The sequence below is a fragment of the Amblyomma maculatum genome, chromosome 2, assembly GCF_055883805.1.
Source record: "Amblyomma maculatum isolate TAMU_Amacu chromosome 2, ASM5588380v1, whole genome shotgun sequence".
Lineage (NCBI taxonomy): Eukaryota > Metazoa > Arthropoda > Arachnida > Ixodida > Ixodidae > Amblyomma > Amblyomma maculatum.
In genome coordinates, this window is record NC_139345.1 from 65,094,732 (window position 1) to 65,114,912 (window position 20,181).

General features: G+C 45.7%; 1 protein-coding gene across 1 annotated transcript in view; it reads right to left on the reverse strand.

Moving 5' to 3' along the window:
- The window catches only part of LOC146198847 (zeta-sarcoglycan-like), a 49,691-nt gene extending 36,170 nt beyond the window's left edge, over positions 1-13,521 (reverse strand). Inside the window, exon 1 of the mRNA XM_084592667.1 lies at positions 13,268-13,521. The gene's annotated coding sequence lies outside the window, so the exon portion shown is untranslated. The remainder of the gene's footprint in view (positions 1-13,267) is intronic.
- Between the last annotated feature and the right edge of the window lie 6,660 nt (positions 13,522-20,181).

The following is a 20,181-nucleotide window of genomic DNA, read 5'->3' on the forward strand; positions in this document are numbered from 1 at the left end:
ACATCATGCGCATCGCCCCGTTTCCGCGAAACATGTCTCCGACAATACACAGGGGTCATCGGAGGGCATAACTGCCCAACTTCAAAGTATTTCTACGGCAGGTGACCTTGAAGTTCCCCACACGAATGATAGCGTGACACTTACGTTTGCCCAGTGGTTTTTCTGGCTTGGCTTTTATTGCTCTGTTCACCGTTACGTTGCAGCTTGTGACCTGTGCCAGCGTCGGAAGAAGCTGCAGCTTCAGACTAGTGGCCAACTTCAACTCATGGAAATTCCCACAGACCAATTGTCCAGCGTCGGTCTTGACCTGCTTGGACCTTTTCTGACATCAACTTCCGGGAACAAATGGATTGCTGCAGCCACTGGTTATTGCGAGAGCTATCCCGGCCAGCTGTGCCTGCGACGCTGTTGATTTTCTTTTTCATGACGTAATCTGCTTCACGGCACTCCTCCTCAAGTGCTTACTGATCGAGGCCGCTGCTTCCTTTTTAAAGCAGTTCACGACCTGCTCTGGTCACGATCTGCCCGCCGCAATTTCACGACAGCCTGTCATTGCCAAAACAAAGGCGTTATTGAGCGCCTTAACCTGACCTTTGCGGACATGTACATGTACATCTCTGACCATCATCGCGACTAGGATACCAGTTTATATTTCCTGAGATTTGCTTATAACTCGTCCCTTTTATCTACTTTCGGCCTCGACTCTTACCGGCCTTTCGACAGTTTGCTACCTACTGATGACCATACAGTTATATGCCGTTACGACCATCACCATCGAGTTTTCTTCCTAACTGGCTCCCTCGTTCTCATCTGCCTCCCGGCCCGCCGTTTGGAGCTGTGTGATAAACTCATGCCTCTTTGCCATGGGTCCTTACCATGTCTTGCATAAACTAAGTGACATGACTTACGAGATCACGCCCCTGTCCCCCAGGCCGGACTCCACTGCTCAACCCACCCAAATTGTGCATATCACTTGTCTTATGCACTACTATTACAGCTCCCCGCTTTAGCAGGCACCGGGACACCGGGCTTATCCCATTGGGGAGGGGGTCGTGTTGCGGTGTGTAGCCGAGAAGTCGAAAGACGGCAAGGATGTTTGGGCGGTGTGCTGGACGACAACAACATTGCCGTTAGAGCTGGTGTGTTGTTCGTGCGCTACGCAGGTGTTACCGGCTGTGGAGTGTGGCGGTTGCCTCTTGGAACGCCCTTGACAATATAATCATCGTACACAGCTGGGCAGAGCAACTGAGGGAGGGTGGTCCAGACGCTGATTCCTTTCACAGAATTACCAGCGGATCTGCGGCAGCAATCCTCTGCAACCCATAATCATCCAATATCTTGAGTTTTAGCAATGACCAGTTGTCAGAAGCTCTTGGTGTTCTGCAGCTAGAAGGCCTCGAAATTTTACATTATGTCGAATTAATTATTTCCCTTCCCGTTCTTTGGCCTACGTAGCATATACCCACTTTTAGGAGTACCTAAAAGCTCCCCTCTGTTAATCATCGTACGAAGTAAAATTATTTAGCCACACGATTCAACCGCCCACTGTAACTTTTCGATAGATTCATATATAATCAAGGGGGCGTCACTGGCAGTAACCAGACACATCGACTCACTCTCGAAATACCCCAACGGGCGCCAATGATCCCATGCTCGAACCCATAGGTGGCGAATTAAGTATGACAAGGAGGCATTAAGCCGCACTACACACGCGCATGTGGTCCCATCTAAGTAATAGTAACCTGCCGCATCCACCCATGAACGGAGAGGTTCGAGTACACAGAAGAGTTCAATATGTAAACCTCAGTAGGGCTCTAGCAATAAACAAAATTTAGCAGCAGCTCATTATCCTTTCTCCTGACGTACTGTCATGAAACAGTGTCTCTTCTTTCGTCCTGTCTCTCCGATACCCCACCAGTATCGAAACCATCCTACCCCTGCCTGTGCTGGATGGTAAGCGGACACAAACGAGGACCTATGGAGAACTGTGGTCTGTCTGGCTATCAATATCTCAGGCACCCAAAAATGCCCGCAAAAAAATTGTCATTTTGTCTCCTGCGCTTCTTCTCCGAGAAGAACTTAAGGTTAGTTCCATTAGCAGCATGTGTTTTGGCAGGATTTACCTCTACAAAAATGATCGCTGCAAACAGGTCCTAAATATTTTATCTTGGGAGGCCGGAACGGTAATTTCTCACACTGTAATTTATATGGGCCTAATTAGCTTCTTCTTCTTTGGTTGGCCCTCTAAGCCGGCTGGAAACTATTGAATCAGGCCTAAAAAGCTGGCAGCGCTCGCAGCACTGTGACGTTGCCGGACAAATCGACTGTGCGTTTTTAGTCTTTCTGATGTGATAATTTGCAGATTCAACTCTTCTTTGCTGGATTACTAGAGAATCAGCCAACTTGACAAATTCTGCACTTGCGTACGTGTTGTCTGCCGCAGAAATTAAGGCATCCCGAAGCAACTCTTGCAATGAATGTTATCTTACTGAAAAACTGAAAAGTTTAATCATTGTCCGGAGGTAACGCTTTGCAACGTCGTATTGCCAATCGTTTGTGTGAACACGCTACAAGCCTCATGCCACAATAACGGAATCGGCGCCGCCGCCTCTAGTGATGGTGTAAAAGGCAGTTTGAAAAGCTCCAGATTTCTGGCTAGTCTATCTGTTTTGAGATTCAAACGACGCGGTTAATATGCGATGAATAAGCCGAGCATAGCCCTTGTGACTCATTTTTACCTATGCTGTGGCGCTAAAATAACTAACAGTGGCTCCGTCTCTGAACGTCTCGTGCTGCGATTGGTCGTTTTCTTCCTCAATTTTGTTGATTATTTGCAGATTGAGGCTGCTACAAAATCTAACAAAAATGAAAGCAGACATAACAAAACACGGCCAAATTCGTAACATGTTTTCAGGAGCCGCCTTAGGGGTCGTACATGCGCATAAATTAATGTCTTGGTTTTCTACTTTTCGCAAACGCTTTATAATTGCTAGTTCCATTACTGGACCTACTTAATCAGCTTTTGTAAGTCAGTAACTGCTGATTTATCAACAGTTTATGTGGGTGACGGTTCACTCATTTACCACTGAGATTTATGGCTATCTGCTAAATTTCTGGTTGCTTGCTTTTAATTTGCTTCTTCATACTCCAAATTTCTTCGTTTTAATTGGAATTTCCTATGCTTGAGAGCTTCTCCTTAATTTCATGCTCCGGCTCTAGCAATATCCATGTGGCCAAAATATCAAGAGATAGGCAATTTGGGTCCCTATACAAGGCTCACCTAATGCAGATTCTACTACACATTGCGGGTATTTCAAGTACGCGAGTTTCGTTTCTGGTTTATTCCGAGAGTAACTTCAAAATAAGATTTGGGCAACTATGTTGAGAGGGTTCCACAAAAATAACCTGTGAGCAGGCTGCAGCATGCTCACACGTTGTTTCTGTTGTACCCTTTTGTTTTCTATCTTTTGTCACGAAACAGCAGCGACAAGGATAGCTGCTTTGCCCACAACTGCTTCCAAAATCACACAAGACAAGAAGGGCTAGATCACGTCACCACGCAAGGCACCCCTGAACTATACAGTTGCACAAAATCACACAGACTAAAACGGCCTACACCATGTGACCGCGCAAAGCACCGTCTCCTGCACGGTACCTACTGAAGTAGGCACCGGCGCAGATCGCGAGCTCCAGTGGAGGCCCGTGCGCCAACTTACGTCACTTTATTGCCCCTTGAAAGTTCTTGGTCCACCTTTCCGTCTGCTATGATTACCCCTACAGCCTAATGTTTTGTGCTAACGTTGCAGTATACACATGCCCGTGCTAGTCCTCACGAAATCGACAACTAAATTTGCCACAACTACGACACTTTCCCCTTAAGGATAGAATTAAAAAAAAAAAACAGTGGCTTTCGTTTCTCTTTTTTTTTATCATTACTATAGCCGAGCACAGTATAAATTAGGGAATGATAATCACATTAGGAAATCACGCACTTTTTGAAACAAAATGGTTAATGAAGCTATTGGTCCCAACGGCTACGTATGAGCGCTGCAGCAGTTGTGGTTTTCCTACCGTAGCGGCGATACAGGTCAACTTTGACATGCGGTACTTTAATAGTGCCATCCGACAAAGTCTCGAATCAGGTAAGCTTTGAACCTACATATTATTTCAAAATGATTTAAAAGAAAAGGAGGCACCACCACCTATGTATATTTCTTGATCAGCGCACCATTCTCTCTGGAAGTGCGGGGAAGAGTATATCAAGACAATTTGGGTTTGCTTGTTCCAACTCAAATGATTTGGCTGAGGAATCTTAAATGTGCCGCGATTCAAGCTGGTTCATTTCGAGAACGCATTCATTGCTATTCATTAAATTTACTTCCTCAATGACGAGGCTGCTAACGTGCTTGTGAATACCTTCAGAAAAGCGTCGTGTCTTCTGCAGCTGTGTCCATTTTTTCGGCGAACCGCAAGCGAAAGCAAAGTACGACGCACAGATTTGTCGGCATTGCCGGGGTGAAATAAGCGAACACATGCCGATTTTCGGCGCGGCGACGGATTATAGAGTGCCGGTATGAAGTTCTATGGTTCGCCGACAGCACCCGCTGACGCAGAGCACTTGGACGGAATTGCCATTGGCTGCTAGAGAGACGCGGATGCAGTTTCAGTATCGACATATTGCGATGATGATGATGATGATGATGTCGACGATGACGGCGCTGTTCACTCTAGAAGAAATTGTGCCCATGCAAAGATCGCTACAAAAGAAACATCCACATGACGAACAAGAGCGCCCGTGCTTCCACAAGGTACCTTCCTCGACCATTTGAACTTGGTCCGCGTATTTCACATAAAGTGCCATATTTTCCATGTTTTGTTTCGTTTTCTGTCCTAGTTTGGTTTATGGTGTTTAACCTCCCAAACCGAATCAGGCTATGAGACAAACCATAGTAGAGGGTTCCGGAAATCTCGACCGCCAGGGGTTCCTTTACGTGCACTGAGATCTCAAAGCACACGGACGCCTTTGTTTTCACCTTAACCGCAAAGCCGTCGCCGTGGCCAGTGTACGATCCCGCATCCTTGGGCACTGCATTCGAGCGCTCTAACCACTGCACCACAGGGCGGAGCCGTTTGCCGTTATTTTTATCCCCTTCTATTGACCGCGGCTGTCCGCGGTGAAGAACGCCATGGTGGATGATGCCAGAGAGGAGATTAACCTAAACTTTGCAATATAGAAATTTCTTACAACACACAATCTGAGGTTACATCTCCCGTGTTCGCTCATTTTATTTCCTCTGTGGTTCATGTCTTTTTTGTTACTTTTCAATGCTTAAAACGTTTCTCAGGGTGATATTAAAGCGTGAAATTGTTTTAAGACGTTTTGTGAATAATTTCATGCTCTTTCCTCTCTATTTGTTTCCTTTTCAGTACAGGTTCTCTTCTCGCGCAGCAGCAGTATCATTATTTCAGACTGGAGTATTGTAACCACCACTTGACAGTTATTTTACAGTCACTATTTACGCCTCATGGGTACTGACTTTACCCATGCATCAATATGCACAATTATCAGCCATGCTTGTAGCGATTGCCATCATCCGCTTTATTTCTTCTGTTCGCACAACAAGCACCAATACATATTACTTGTAATGACTGTTATAAATTTTTCATTTTTGTTGTGTCAACGCCATTAAACCTTCCGAATTTTTGTGGCTTTATTACTTCATGCTCAGTGGAAGATCACTTAAAAGTATTTAACCACAAATCCTGCACTTCACCACCCATTTTTATTATGCGTTTATTTGCTGATGATTAACTTGAAACAATCGGAAGATCAGCGATAACCCTAGTCGTCAACCGCTCAAAGCAGCACAACCAGTCTTTCAGTAGTAAATTCAAGATTCAGGAAGCGCGATCGAGCATCTTGTCCAGTGAATATCAGAAGCCACTATCTTTTATCAATATAAGCTAGCCGTAAGCTTCCATGCAGCACTCAACGGCGCTATCAGCCTGTTCAGGTTGGCGTACAGCTGTGCCTGACGATACACGGCCGCAAAGGCAAAAGAGAACGACAGGATGAGGTGGCAACCCTTTTTATATGTCGCGAGCCGCGATAACATCATCGCCTGCGGAATCACGCCTCCCGAATCCTGGAAAGAACAGCAGCGACTATACTTCTCCACCGCGCCTGGCAAGTCGCCGAGCATGGGCATCAACGAACCCGAAAAGCATCGAGCCAGTTTGGTCGGTCCGTCGTCGTCGGCCGGCCCCAGCACACCACCACCAACACACACACAGCCCCACTACGCCAACACAACGCGCACAACTGCGCCAGCTGTCTCAACCGAGGCCCATTTCCGCTCGCCCAGAGCCTCACGCGAGCCGCAGCAAATGTGCTCTTGAGTGTACGCAAAGTGTGGCGTTTGTTTACGATTTACGATATCGCTGCGCCATCAACCAGGAGCTCCGGGTATGGTTCCACCTTCCCCCCTTCTTCCCTTTCTCTTCTCTTCTGTTTTGCCCGCGGGAAGCGCGTTATTTTTGAACGGCCGTCGAGCTCGCCTCCTTCGCGCGGCCGTCGGAGCACCGAAATACACTGAGCCGGCGGAAATATTCGCCACTTTCAGCGCCCCCCAGGCGGACCCAGCCTACGAGCCTTCGATGCCGCTGGCCACGTATGCACGCTGCCCGTCCGAGGCCTATGAATCATCACGGAATACTCGGACGGAATGTATTACGCGTCGAAACAGTCGTGCATATTCCATCGAGGTTTTACGCTACTTGCGAACAATGAATAAGCCCATGACCCCCGAAGGATTGCGGTTGCCCCGTACTCATGTTTTGGAGGAGAAACCGCATGTGAGATATAAGACAACGGTATTCGAGGCGTAAATATTCGCGCGAAAGGCGGCAACGAAAGGAACTACTTTTGAAAACAGTGCATAGGCACATTGCTAGGAAATATACACTTTTACTAAAATTTCAAGTGAACCGCCCAGCAATTCTTGAAGAGATTATCGCGTACAGTGTAGCTTCCACGCTAATGAGTTCGCTAAAAGGGATTCTTAATTTCGCACTACGTTTCAATAAAAGTGAAAGGTACGTTACTTATTTCTTTTTGGTTGTTCTTTCCGTCTTGCACGGAACGAAGTCAGATGGTTTTAGGAGAAAATTAGTGGTTTCTGGAGGTTATCGCGCTATTCCAATAGACAATTCCAACCGTTGCTTTCCCTCGCGCAATACGTCTGTCGTCATAGTCATCACCCTTCAGCTACTAATTTAGCTATCTGAACAGTACCGACAGCTATACCGATTCCCTCGTTTAGCGAACGCTATATGCAAACGTATTATTCGCTGTCATTTAGCCTTGCTCCGGTCCCATTAATGCGGTTTCTATCCATGAAAACCAGAGACCTTGTTTTCAGGCTGTGAGCAATGAACCGAAAAATACAAAAGCAAGCTATTTTTAGTAAATATCGCGCTACCTGGCTATTAACTAGCCATGTCAAACCGCCCCACAGGAAGAACCGCGGAGCAAATAACACATGCGACTAAGTACAAGTCTTACAATGAGACAAGTTACAGTACAGGCACATGTTCATGGTGTCTTAAAGGGGTTTCTGAAAGCCCTAGCACTAAAGGTTAACTACAGTCTTCAGGCTTCCATAAAATATTGCTCTTCAGTGAGTCCGAACTTCTTCGCACTGGAATGGAAGATATAGCTTTTCCCTGGTACTAGTCTCCAAACTACTAAGGCGCCTTGGGCGTGTAAGAACGGCCTGCAACAAAGACATGCCGGATGCTGCAGAAATAGTGGCTATCAGACATGACGTTAACAATATCATCGGCATCCTTATATTAACTTCGCCTTTCAAAGGAAGAAAGCCTCTCCTGGCTTGCGATAGCTGAGGCCTCCTTATCCCCGAAAGCTTCCTAATTTCATTTGCACGTCTGACGTTCCTCCACCTGCTGCTAAGCTGGCCTTTTTTTTTAAATCCCGTCTGTCACCACTAACGTCCACCAGTCACTACCCACGTTTCTGTCTACATAGATGAGCACCTGTACAATATAGATGCTATATACTTTACCCTTGAGAGCTAACTGTAAACTGCAATTATGATCTGGAAGTAGCTGCCAATTCAACTCAAGCTAATTGTTAGTCTTCTAGTTATTTTAGTATCCTGGTTCGGAGTGCATTCCTTGGCTATTTTCTACTCTTCTTTCTTTGTATCGTAAACTGCAATTGCCTTCAGAGCCTGATCAGCATCACTTTATTTTTTTGCGAAAACATTTTTAGGCCCAACGTTTACTTTTTCTGTCTAGATACTTATCATGCTTTTAATTGCTCTGCTGCGTAGTTTAGAAAGGCAATCTGATCAGCGAATCACAAGTTACCACACATATCTGTACGCATAGCTTAAGATGATTGCAAGTTATCCATCACTGTTATATGGAACAAATTAGTAGAAATACTTTTATGATTCCCTGATGCTCACCCTAAATAATCATCCTGAGCTCGAAAAAATTTATTCAAAGAAGAATGCGCAAATGTTGCTTGCGGTACCATGCTTCTAATGTTCTCATTCAATCCGTGACTTTCGTAAGAAACCGTGCGTTCTTTGCTTTACAGCTAGAACATATACGTTTAAACCAACGTGCGCAACTTGCTAGAGCACCTTGAAATAAATTTTTAACAAAGTCAAAGGCATGCTCTACGGACGGCTGTGCAGCGGCCTAAGTGAGCGACTATCGAGAATGGGTAAGCATATGCACGCACTGACAAATCCTGTGTCGTTCTCGTGTTCGTGCCGACTACTGTGATCTGTGCACGTGTCATATAATTACAAACCTGCACTACGTACATGTAAATGCGATCGCACCACGCATTTAATGGCCCCAATGAGGCGGCTTTGCACTATAAATAATTTGGGGAACTTAATCTCCTCTATAAGAATATAACGCGAAAGCATTAATGGGTCGTCTACGCCTCCCTTTCTCGTACTTGCTCTTTGCGTGTCAGTGAACCATTAATCGCGTATTCTGTACCTCTTCTATGTCACACAAACTCATTAGCCTATGGTCAAAGCTACCACGTCCTGTGAAAGACCACCAGACATAGATATAAAGCCCCGCAATAATAAAGCCATATGTACTTTCCTGTGTGGCCTACAGGTAGCGTGTCTGACTCGGCATACAAGGGCTCCAGAGAGTTTTACTCTCAATTCACACCCCCTTCCCGAAAGGAATTATCCCAGCTGGCAGCTCCTGTTCACTCGGCCATGTCTTGCTGTGTAATGACGTCACACAACCCGGTGACCAATCAGCGCCCGGACATATAACATTCCGGCCAAATGAATGCGTGTGATTTTTTCTCATAATAACGACGCTATATTTTCTGGAGATCAGGACTTTTAACGCTGTCACGTTAAGAGCGAATTAGTAGAGCTAGGTTTACCGGCCAAGCACATGAATCAGCGAAAGCTGTTACAGCTTTGTTTTATCTATGCAGTTTTCCGTGAACATTACCCTCAGGTTGTGCCTTCGTCATTCCTTGTCATAACCTCCTCTTACTTCATACGGTAGACACCCTCTGTGTGCTCTCCAAAGCATCCATCTTTCCGATTGCGCAGTCGACCCGCTTTCGTCATAAACTCTGATCTCATTACGCTACACGTTGTATTCCTCTCCCTCTATTCTCCATTATTTCTGACTGTCATCTCCCGTCACTTTGGAAAAGAGGATTTCCCGCTGTCCACTTTGCATCTGTCCGCAGTGGCAAGTAGCAATTATATTAATCAAAATAAATTGATTCGCTAAGTAATTTAGTTAAGGCCGGCCGACACTGTTTTTCACGGTTTAGTGCAACGGCACACGGTTGCACCAGTCCAAAACGCCTTTCGCTGCGAATTAAAAAGTATAATTGAAACTGCCGGCCTAGCTATGACTGCCTCAGAAGCTCAGCCTGTTCCGTGATAAGTGCTATAGTAGGGTAGACAAACAGTAGAAGGCATTTTCTTTTCCTTCTGCCTGGCCAAAGATGACGTGAAGTTGGTTGCCATGTTACGTGATCAGTTGATTTATTTCGAAAACCGGAAAAGACAGAAGTAAAATAGATCTGTTAATTTAAACATTGCTTGCAAAGCAGGCTGCACACTTGCGTTGACGCCGGTCTTCAAGTAATAGCAGTATTTTGGGGGACAAAATATAATTGGTAGCAATCATACTTATTTGGCGTAATATTCGTTGCATAAAAATTTACGGCTGGTAAACTCACAATTTAACAACGAAGAAAGACAGCACAAAAACAGACCACACAAGTTCTCTTATAAGTCATGAACGAGGACCAAATCGCGTAAATAGCACTGACGAAATAACACATCTTGTCCGCCTACCTAGTGAATGACACAATCCGCTATTTCCATCAATGAAAGGTTTTTCGCGATGGCTCCTGCCTTCAGCCAAATGGTGAGTTTGTATTCGGTTTACGCCAGTGTGAATAGTAAGTCACGCTGTTAAGTGAAAGGGAAAAGCCTTGGCTAATTTGGTGTTTTCCACGACAATATACTCGCAGCATTTTAACGAAAGAAAATTGCTGAAAACTGTAAACAGCTCCTTGAATATTTCGTTGCTCTCCTTCCTTAAAGATACTTGTAGCAGCCTGAGTTAATTATTAACACGGCAAAGAATAGAGCTATACTATGCGTCTAACAAGATACCTCGGTAAGTTTCAGCTTGCAAACAAATCAATTTACACGATCAGAGAGCTCTTCACTCCAGACCTGTGAAATTAAACAAATACAACGTTCGATACAACATGACCTGCCAGAAACACAAGGAACGCACAAAGCAGCTCCTCAAACTTGTTCCAACGCTCTGTGTCTAAGGTTATTGTTAATTTTTTATTTTCATATTCACTGCCAGTCGTCTTTACTGTGGCGACCTCTTAAAACTGTACCTCAACTGACTTCTGGGAGATTCCAGAAGGCGATCTTGCCTCAAGATGTATTCATAAAAGCTCTCGCGCTTCAAGCGGAAGTTCAGTCGCACCTGTAGCTATGCCTGCAGAATTTGTAGGGGTCCACAAGAAAACCGGCGCGCGTCACAACGATTGGTCGTTACCGTGCAAATTAAAGGTGGAGAAATGATAGCGCTATAGTATCCTTGTATAATTGGTACGCGTGTTTGTGATGGCGTGACATTACTAGTCCGCCTATCGTACTTGCGCCATGCACCACGGCTTGTCCTATACTTCTGCGGCACGCCCCTGCAGCAGCCCCGGCGCGTTTACTGTTAGAGCTGAGAGCGGGCCGAAAGCGCGAGTAATTTTCATCGTATCACATTGCGAGCTGTGGAATTATACAGACTTCGATTCGGGACATAGCGCCGTCCCGACAAGGCCAAGCAGGTACACGGGACTACATATGAAAATGAGTGTCAGTCCCGCAAAATTCGGAATGGTTGGTAACTTTATCTGTGCCAGCAGAATTAAGTGCATGAGGACATGGATCCTGGGAGAAGCAACGCAATATTGCAATTAGGGCTTTTCATTGATGACTGTGATACCACCAGTTGTCGCCGCCCATGACTTCGACACTAAAAAAGCGTTTTATAGCAACGAAAAAAAAATCGCGAAAATAACGTTATTTAGCCACAATATGACATCTGTTATGTCCATTTCAAGTTTACTTCTAACCCCCCCCCCCCCTCCACTAGATTCCTTAGTATCTTTTTGAAGAATGTAATCACATGAATTTCGTTTTCATGTTACAATCCAAAATATTTATTGCCTGCTAGCAGTCCTAAACACTTGCTCAAAATAGAAGTGAACAAAACTTTATTCACAGTAAGTCCTGCAGCTGACCGCACTAATAATTTATCCCTAATGCTTGTAGCGGTGAATAGTGCCATCATTACCTCTTAACTCTGCAACACTCAAACATTATCTTTCAAGATTGTCTTGGAACAATGCAGTCAGGGAATGTTTTACGCGGTCTTCGCACTCATTAACTACTGGAAATGTTGTATAGACGGAATGGTTGCAGCTGTAGCAAAATATGCGACATTTTTACATACGATGCATATCGGTAACACTTTAGAACTTTTTTCAGACAAGAATTGTTCTGTACATTGCAATATGCCACTCATCAAGAAATAGTTAAAATGAAAGTGGGAAATCCTGGTTTCAGCAATATTCTGCTTGCTTAAGGTTTTTATATAATGCCGATGCAAATTGAACTCAATTTTCAAATGATTAGTCAGGTGACTACGGCACATATTTCAGAATTAATACATTTTCTGTCCATGGAAACAGTGCGGCTTGCATAGATGAATCATCCTTCAAAACTTTACAGATAGGGCGCTAAGGTATTCACACTGAACAGTCGGAAGAACAACTAAACGCACTAGACGAAGAAAAGAATATGCATCAACTTGTTCAAGACGCTGCCTTATTCATATTATAAATGTCTTAAGCTAATGCTTCCGTACGATACTAGCTTTACTGAAAGTAGGGTTTTTCATCAAAGAAGGGAAACCCTCTACTTTTCCGATGCCAAAAAGTTCATTCCTTCGTATTCAGTAGCGCCGAAGGAGTGCGAATGATTAATATATGATGTCGCTGACATCAGTGTTTTTATATTCACACCGCTGTTGTAAGCAGTTAATATTCACTCTGCATGTTTTTTACCTTCGTCCATTTTTTTCTTTCGCAATGTTCATGCGTGCCCCTAAGCTCATTCCATCGATGCAAACTGAATAAGCAAACGAAAATTGCGCATGGAAAGTGCTATTAGAGGTGCAAAACATATATTTAGAAAATAAATTTTTTTGTCAGGGCTTGACATCAAACGCCACACATCCACGTGCCTTTTATGACCGCGATGCGCCTCTTAGAGGTCGGAGGAGCCAACAATTTCTTTGAGTATGACCTGTAATTGATCAGATGAACATATAGCCTCACTTTCTCCGAAACATACCTCCTGTATTTTCATTATTACTACAGCTTGCTCAAGCCTAACCGCACGCCTCGTTTCTGTCGCTCATCAGACCATAACTAAGAGATATTTTGAGCATGGTCTCTAAATCCCCACCAGACCGAAGAAAACGCTTGCGCGAGAGGCGGATAGAAAATGTGCTGATCAGAATAATAGTTTCACTTTATCTCCGCATATGGCGCACATTTATCAGCGTAACGCTGTACCTTTTCGCTTCGGCGTCGGGCTGAAAGGCTTCACTTAATTAGTAGTAATATCTCGCCATATTCGACGCTCACCTCCTCTCCTCTTCAGCCATGCAGCTTGCGGCCTCAGTTGCAGCACCAGCACCGTCGGTAACAGTGACGCACGCAGCAAGCTCGCGTCCTCCGGATGAAAGACGGCACGGGGCAGCCGCTGATGTGTTTCGCGGACGCCGAAGCCTGGCTCGCGCAAAACCACGTGGCGCGCGCGCGGGCCCGAGGCCGCTCTCCAGAGACGGGCCACCGGCAGCGGCGCGTATTTTTAAGTCTCGCCCAGTCGGGGCCCCTTTTCTTCGACGCACCCGAGCCAAGTTTCGGGGGAGCCCCGGCGCTCCCTTCGCGTCGCGCGGTGCGCGGCCGCCCCGGGGCGCTCCGCCCATCGCGGCCGCCGCGCGTCGTGGTCGCTGATTGGCTGAGAATACCGGCGCGGCCGCTGCGCGCACCGGCGAGCACTATTTACAGCGCGGCCGACACCGACGCTCCCTCAGTCGGTTCCTCCGGTTCCGTTGCGCCGCACTACCTTTCTTGAGCTTCGCCGGTCGTGGTCACAGAGCCAGGCGTGGGAAGATCGGGCGAGAGACCCGGCACGTGAGGCGAAGGAGAAGGGCGGGAAACGGGAGCAACATGCTTCAAGGCATTAGGCTCTTTTAAGGAGGCTGAGGAGAATTGAACATTAGAGAGAAGAACCTGTAATTTTGTAGCACTGGGGTTCGCTCGCAAAACTTGTGTGCTTGCGTTGTGTGAATTGCTCTGGTGCGAAGCCGTACTATAATGACTACTCATGAAAAGTGCCCAACAATCCTTAATCCCACATGGATTGATTATTAGTGATTCCAGCGTTAGTGGTAGCAGCATTAGTAGTTGCTCTAGTAGTAGGAGCAGAAGTAGTAGCTTTAACTAACAACAAGCACTTCTGGCGGATAGTGAATATTGCTAACCACGTCTTGTTGATTAAATTTCGTATCGTTATTTTATACACATTTCGTGAAAATCTAGTGCCACAGGTCATCTATGACCAGGAAAGACTGGCTTGATGTTTGGTCGGAGTAAGCGTCAAATTGATGCAACTTATCTGGCTTCATTCGACTAGCCATGCTATAGAAATATCATGATGTAACGTAAATGCAGTGAACAGTTTGCAGAGCTTGTGTCTAAGAAAGAGAAATGAAAAGTAATAGGTTACAACAAAAGTTTACGCAGTGTTTTTACATAAAACAGGCGCGTGCAGGGAATTTATCTTCAATGCTGGTCCGTTGAGTGGAAATTGTTAGCTTTGCCGCAATATGGATCTTAGTGAGGCAAAGCTACATTTACAGGAAGTGAGTTCGGACTATTACAATATAATAAAATTATGGAACATGCCCGCGAGGCGACTACGAGGCAACGCCTTGACGTCCCCACGTGGGAGACCTAAGGCCCCGTCGGCGAAAGCTCTGTAGGAATATAAATACAAACAAAGTTGTTACCAACCAACTAGCAAACAATCACTGAAACATCAAAAATCAATTAGAAGTTAACTTGTGAAGAAGTAAGGCGCATAAGGCGCACAGCAATACTTCATAACTGTACAAATACATATCTGATAACTTTTGTTGTACCTGAAGTGAGAACATTGTAACTTATAAGTGCTTCTACTAATGTGCGCGTCATGAACCTGTAACTTATCAAAATAAAGCGTCGGAAACGTATAAAACCAAGAACAAATATCACCCCAAAAACTTTCATCGTGTCAACCCGGCACGGTATCCAGACGTGCACTTTCGGATTAATTTTCAGGCAGTTTTACTGCATCCCATGAAATGTCAATTTCAATGCACGCTGCTACTGAGGAAATGAAAATTGCCACCCAGAATCGATGACAGATTCGTAGACAAAGTTCGGATGCTGCAAGGAACTCCACTTGATCCAGCTACGGGCCCAAATTGTTGAATACTGTTTCTTTTCTATGATAGCTTCGAGAAGTCCTCGTGAAAAAAAAACAATACTGTAACAGGAAAATGAAGTTCATGCCAAGTATTAAAAGTCCTAAAGCGAACGAAGCATATGACGTCCATCAAAAAGCAACATGTCGGACTTTTCATTGCTTTTTCGAACGGAACCAAAATTTTAAAGCTTCTTTTGCACTGTTCATTGTAGTACGTCGTTCTTTGGAGCTCACGGAACTGTTTCTTACAATAGTATAGTTTGTTTACAATTAGTTTTAACATTGCACTGTTTATTGTAGCAATTCGTTCTTCGAAGTTCACAGAATTGTTTCTTACAGTAGTATAGTTTTTTTACAATTCGTTCTAACGCGAAAGCGTCAGTACTCAATTCTTGAATAAACTGTCCGCAGGAGGCGCCAACGTCGACCGTTCGAAATCTCGCAGACTCAAAAAAAAAAAAAAAAGAAAAGAAAGAAAAGGCAGCCTCGCAGTCTTAAAAGCTACCACATATTTTAGATGGCAGATGACAAGCACTTAAAGCATTGCCCCTCTCCCCCTCCTCATTTGGAGCTTCACAGCCACGAAAAGTTATCAGCATGCCTCTGGCAGGTGGTAGTGTACAGAATGCATGGTGTGGCCCTTATAGATGGGAGGCGCAATGGCGCGCCGGCATTCGCTTCTCTTTCGCTCATGGAAGTCTCTAGACGTGTGATTGGTCGACGGGTTGCGTAACGTCACGAGACCAGAGGACATGGTTGCCAACTGAAGAAGTTCCTCTCATATTGACGGGTGAGATAAGAGCCGCTCACAGCGGCACTTGGCAGCTCCCGCTCGAAGCCACCCGCATCTAAAGTACAGGGACACACCTGTAGCAGGTGGTTTGGGAGTGTGCACTTCTCTGACACCAAAGTGATGATGACCCTATAGAGCTCGAAAGCTTCATATGAAAGAAATCTCGATGGCTAAAGGACATCCCATGTGATCGAGGTCGCCTAAGCCTAAATAATGGCTACCGCGCAATAAAGGACTCAAAAACGAGCATTTATGTATTTGTCATTTCTGCGCATAGGGGATGACATGATCATATATCATGCTGTAGAAACAGCCCTCTCGAGATTATGCCACGTTGATTTCATCGGCCATCGGTAAATATATTTCAAGGAAGGAACATCAATTACATTACAACTCTTGGTTTATGTATCTCCGACCGAGCAATGGCACAAAAGCCTATCTACAACTTGCGACCAACGAAAATGGGTCATCTGTGGTCATGTAATCAGCGTTCGTAGTTTTAAATACAAGTTTATTTATATAGAAAGGTCATTTTATGTATATTTTTTTTAATTCGTTTACTAGAATAAAATTTCCACTACGATTTTCGACCCATGGCAAGTGTCGGGTCGAAAATACAATACAATGCAACATAACTGCAGCACGCGGAGACAACGCTCACTTTCCTAATAAGCAAACCTGCATCTTTTACATTCAGGGCAGCTCTAGGGCATTTTAATACCACTGCCTCGCTAACCACTGCACTGTTTTGTAACAGTAAAGTTCGCCTTTTCTAAAAGCATATTAAAATAATGTGATATCAAAGGTATCAGCGTTCAGATTTTCTGAACACACGGCATGGCAACCAGAGTCATCTGCCGGATACCGGCAGCTAAGATAGCTTAACTCGATGCGGATGTTGTGAACTTGTTATTCTGTGAACAATTTCCGATCGATATCGAGCGCTCACAATTGTTACTTCCGGCTATTCCTCCTTTCCGCGATATCTGACCTATAAAACGCCTCTTTCTCGCGCACCATGTCCAAAAGCCATCGAAAGTAAAGCAGGGTAGCCAAAGATCCAGACCTGCGGCGGTAGTTTTGAGTATTCTCCAGCACACGGTACAAGGTTGCGGACATGAAGCGAGGACCCTTAGTCCGAATTTACAGGATTTGCATAGTTTGTTTATATTCAAGAAGTGACGTTTCACGTTTTCGAAGTGCAGGCTGTACGACTAAGCTGTTACCGAGCGACGCGCGCTCTGGCTGAATGAAGCCATTTCACAGAAATTCGTTATGGGGGCAGTGCCTTTTATAGGGAGTGTCATAAAGGTTTTCTGTGCCTCTCGTTGAAAATTACAGTAATGCCGATTGGCGCGCGTTCAAATATACACCAGTCCGCATTTTTTTGTCACGTGTGGAAACCATTTAACGAGTCTCATTTGGAGGCATCCAGGGCAATTGTTATGTCATACAAAAAAGGTTCTAGCACGCAGGCCAGCAAAAGATAACGTAATGAACGTGATTATTCAGTGGTTAGTTATTTTTCTCGCTGCTTATTTGGATGCTGAGTTATACGGAGGTTCCTTCTGCTTTGTTTGTTTCCTTTTGCTCCAGGTATCATTTATAAAAGTGTATAGCGTGGGACAGCACTTGAACAAACGTCTGTTCTTTTCCAGAACCAGCTGGCACATAGCGCGCGAAGCTCCGAGCAGCAGTCAGCGATGATGACGATTATCTATACAGATGAAAGAGGTGAAAGTTCACGCTCTGCGCTCACGCAAATCCCCCCGACAAGAGAGCGGCCACCCTGGTCGCTGATTACAGGGATGAGGGACGACGGGCATAAGGCTTCATGCGCGAGACGTTGACGATCTGTTCGGAGCGACGACGTCGATCTGCGACGGTGTGCGAGGGAATAACGCGATAGTTCACCGAAGACGTTTGTTGGAGTGCTGTATAAGGGCCAATGTAACGATGGAGGAACTTCTCACACAGGCCAGGAATGCGGATCGGTCTCCACAGGAGAACTTCATCACCGGGGTAAAAGGAGGGAATTTGATGGCGTTGATCATACAGGGCTTTGCGTTCTTGTTGAGCATCTTCAGTGTTCAAACAGGCAAGTTGGCGACACTGGGCCATACGAGTGGCAAACTCTTCGTCCAGAGATTCAGACGTAGAGGGAGCAGAGAAGTAGTGTAGAATACTGTTGATGATTGACGGCCATAAAGTAAAAAGAAAGGGCTATAACCAGTAGAGCGCTGAACAGCGGAATTGTAGGCGTAAGTGACGAGAGGTAAAACGTTATCCCAGTTCCGGTGATCAGGAGAGATATACATGGATATCATGTCGGACAAAGTGCGATGAAACCGCTCGATGAGTCCGTTGGTCTGAGGGTGGTAGCAAGAAGAAGTCTTATGGACGGTGTTGGCTGCGCGCAGTACTTCCTCAAGGACTTGAGAAAGAAATGTCTCTCCACGGTCGCTAATGAGAATACGAGGAGCACCATGACGAAAAACTATCACACGCAGGAAAAAATCGGCGACTTCAGAGGCGGCACCGGAGAGAAGAGGTGCGGTTTCAGCGTACCCCGTTAGATGGTAGATGGCAGTGACAACAAAACGGTTGCCGTCTTATGTTAAAGAGAGAGAACCAAACAAGTCAATGGCGACCGTGTCAAAAGGCACAGATGGGCAAGGTAGAGGTTGCAGTAGGCCAGCAGGAGGTGTTGTTGAACGCTTGCGATGCTGGCAAGACGGACATGATGAAATGTATTTGGCGACGCTGGCAGAAAGCCAGGCCAGAAGTAGCGGCTCTTGATACGGTCGTAAGTTTTAAAGGGCCTAAATGTCCAGCAGTGGGGTCGTCGTGGTAAGCCTCCATAATTTTAAAACGAAGGGAGTGAGGGGCAACGGGTACCCAGCGTTGACCCATGTGGTGATAAACGTCGCGATAAAGTGGAAAGACCCGTGCTATGGTCTTTTCAGTTGTGATGTATGGATGCGAGAGTTGGACTGTGAAAAAGGCTGACCGCCGAAGAATTGACGCGTTTGAATTGTGGTGCTGGCGAAGACTCTTAAGAGTTCCTTGGAGTGCCAGAAGATCAAATCAGTCGATATTGTCGATCATAAACTCTGACTGCTCATTGGAGGGTCAAATTCTAAAGTTAAAGCTCAGCTACTTTGGTCATCTGATGAGAAGAGAGGAGTCGCTGGAGAAAGATTTGATGTTGGGAAAGGTTGAGGGTCGCCGGAGAAGGGGTAGGCAGCGAACGCGAAGGTTAGATGGCATTCTCGAGGCATTGCAGATGAAGCTATGTGATGTTAAGAAGATAGTGAGAGACCGGAAAGCGTGGCGTGACATGGTCCATAGGGTCACGAAGAGTCGGACACGACTGAACGCCTGAACTGAACTGAAAGTGTTCCATGGTGAAATCGGAACCGAAGAAGCTGACGGCGCAAGCGACTGTTTGGGACAACTGATTCTCCACGGAGGCTAGCCATTATTGTGCGGCAGTAAGGGTCAGTCAGTTACAGGGACGAGAAATCAGCATTGTTCTCGAGTGGAGCTATAGCGATGGGTGCAACATTCAGGTGGCCAGCAGCGTCCCTAGTTATCAATGGGCACCGAGAGAGGACGTCATCGTCGAGGTGTTTTCGCCCAGATTTATAAGTGATGGTGAAGGTGTATTCTTGAAGACGTAGTACCCAGCGACCCAGTCGATCCGATAAGTTCTTCAGCGATGACAGCCAACAGAGTGCGTGATGGTCTGTGACAATGGTGAAGTGGCGGCCATACAAATAAGGTCGAAATTTTTGAACCGACCAAACAACCGCGAGGCACTCTTGCTCGGTAATAGTATAGTTACGCTCAGCTGCAGTAAGTGTACGACTGGCGTATGCGACGACTTGCTCTTCACACACTGTGTTGCGTTGCAAGAAAACCGCGCCAATACCGTGGCCACTGGCGTCTGTGTGAAGTATGGTGGGCGCGCCAGCGTCAAAATAGCGAAGCACAGGAGTGGAAGTGAGTGCCTGCTTGAGAGCTTTGAAGGCGTCTTCACATTCAGTGGACCAGGTGTAAAACACTTGGGAAGACACGAGCTTATGTAACGGGGCCGCAATTGTTGCAAAGTTCCGAATAAAACGGCGGAAGTAGGAGGCTAAGCCAAGGAAGCTGCGAAGATCTTTTTCACGTTGGGGCCGAGGAAAATTAACGACAGCCGCAATTTTTTCGGGATCAGGCTGGATTCCT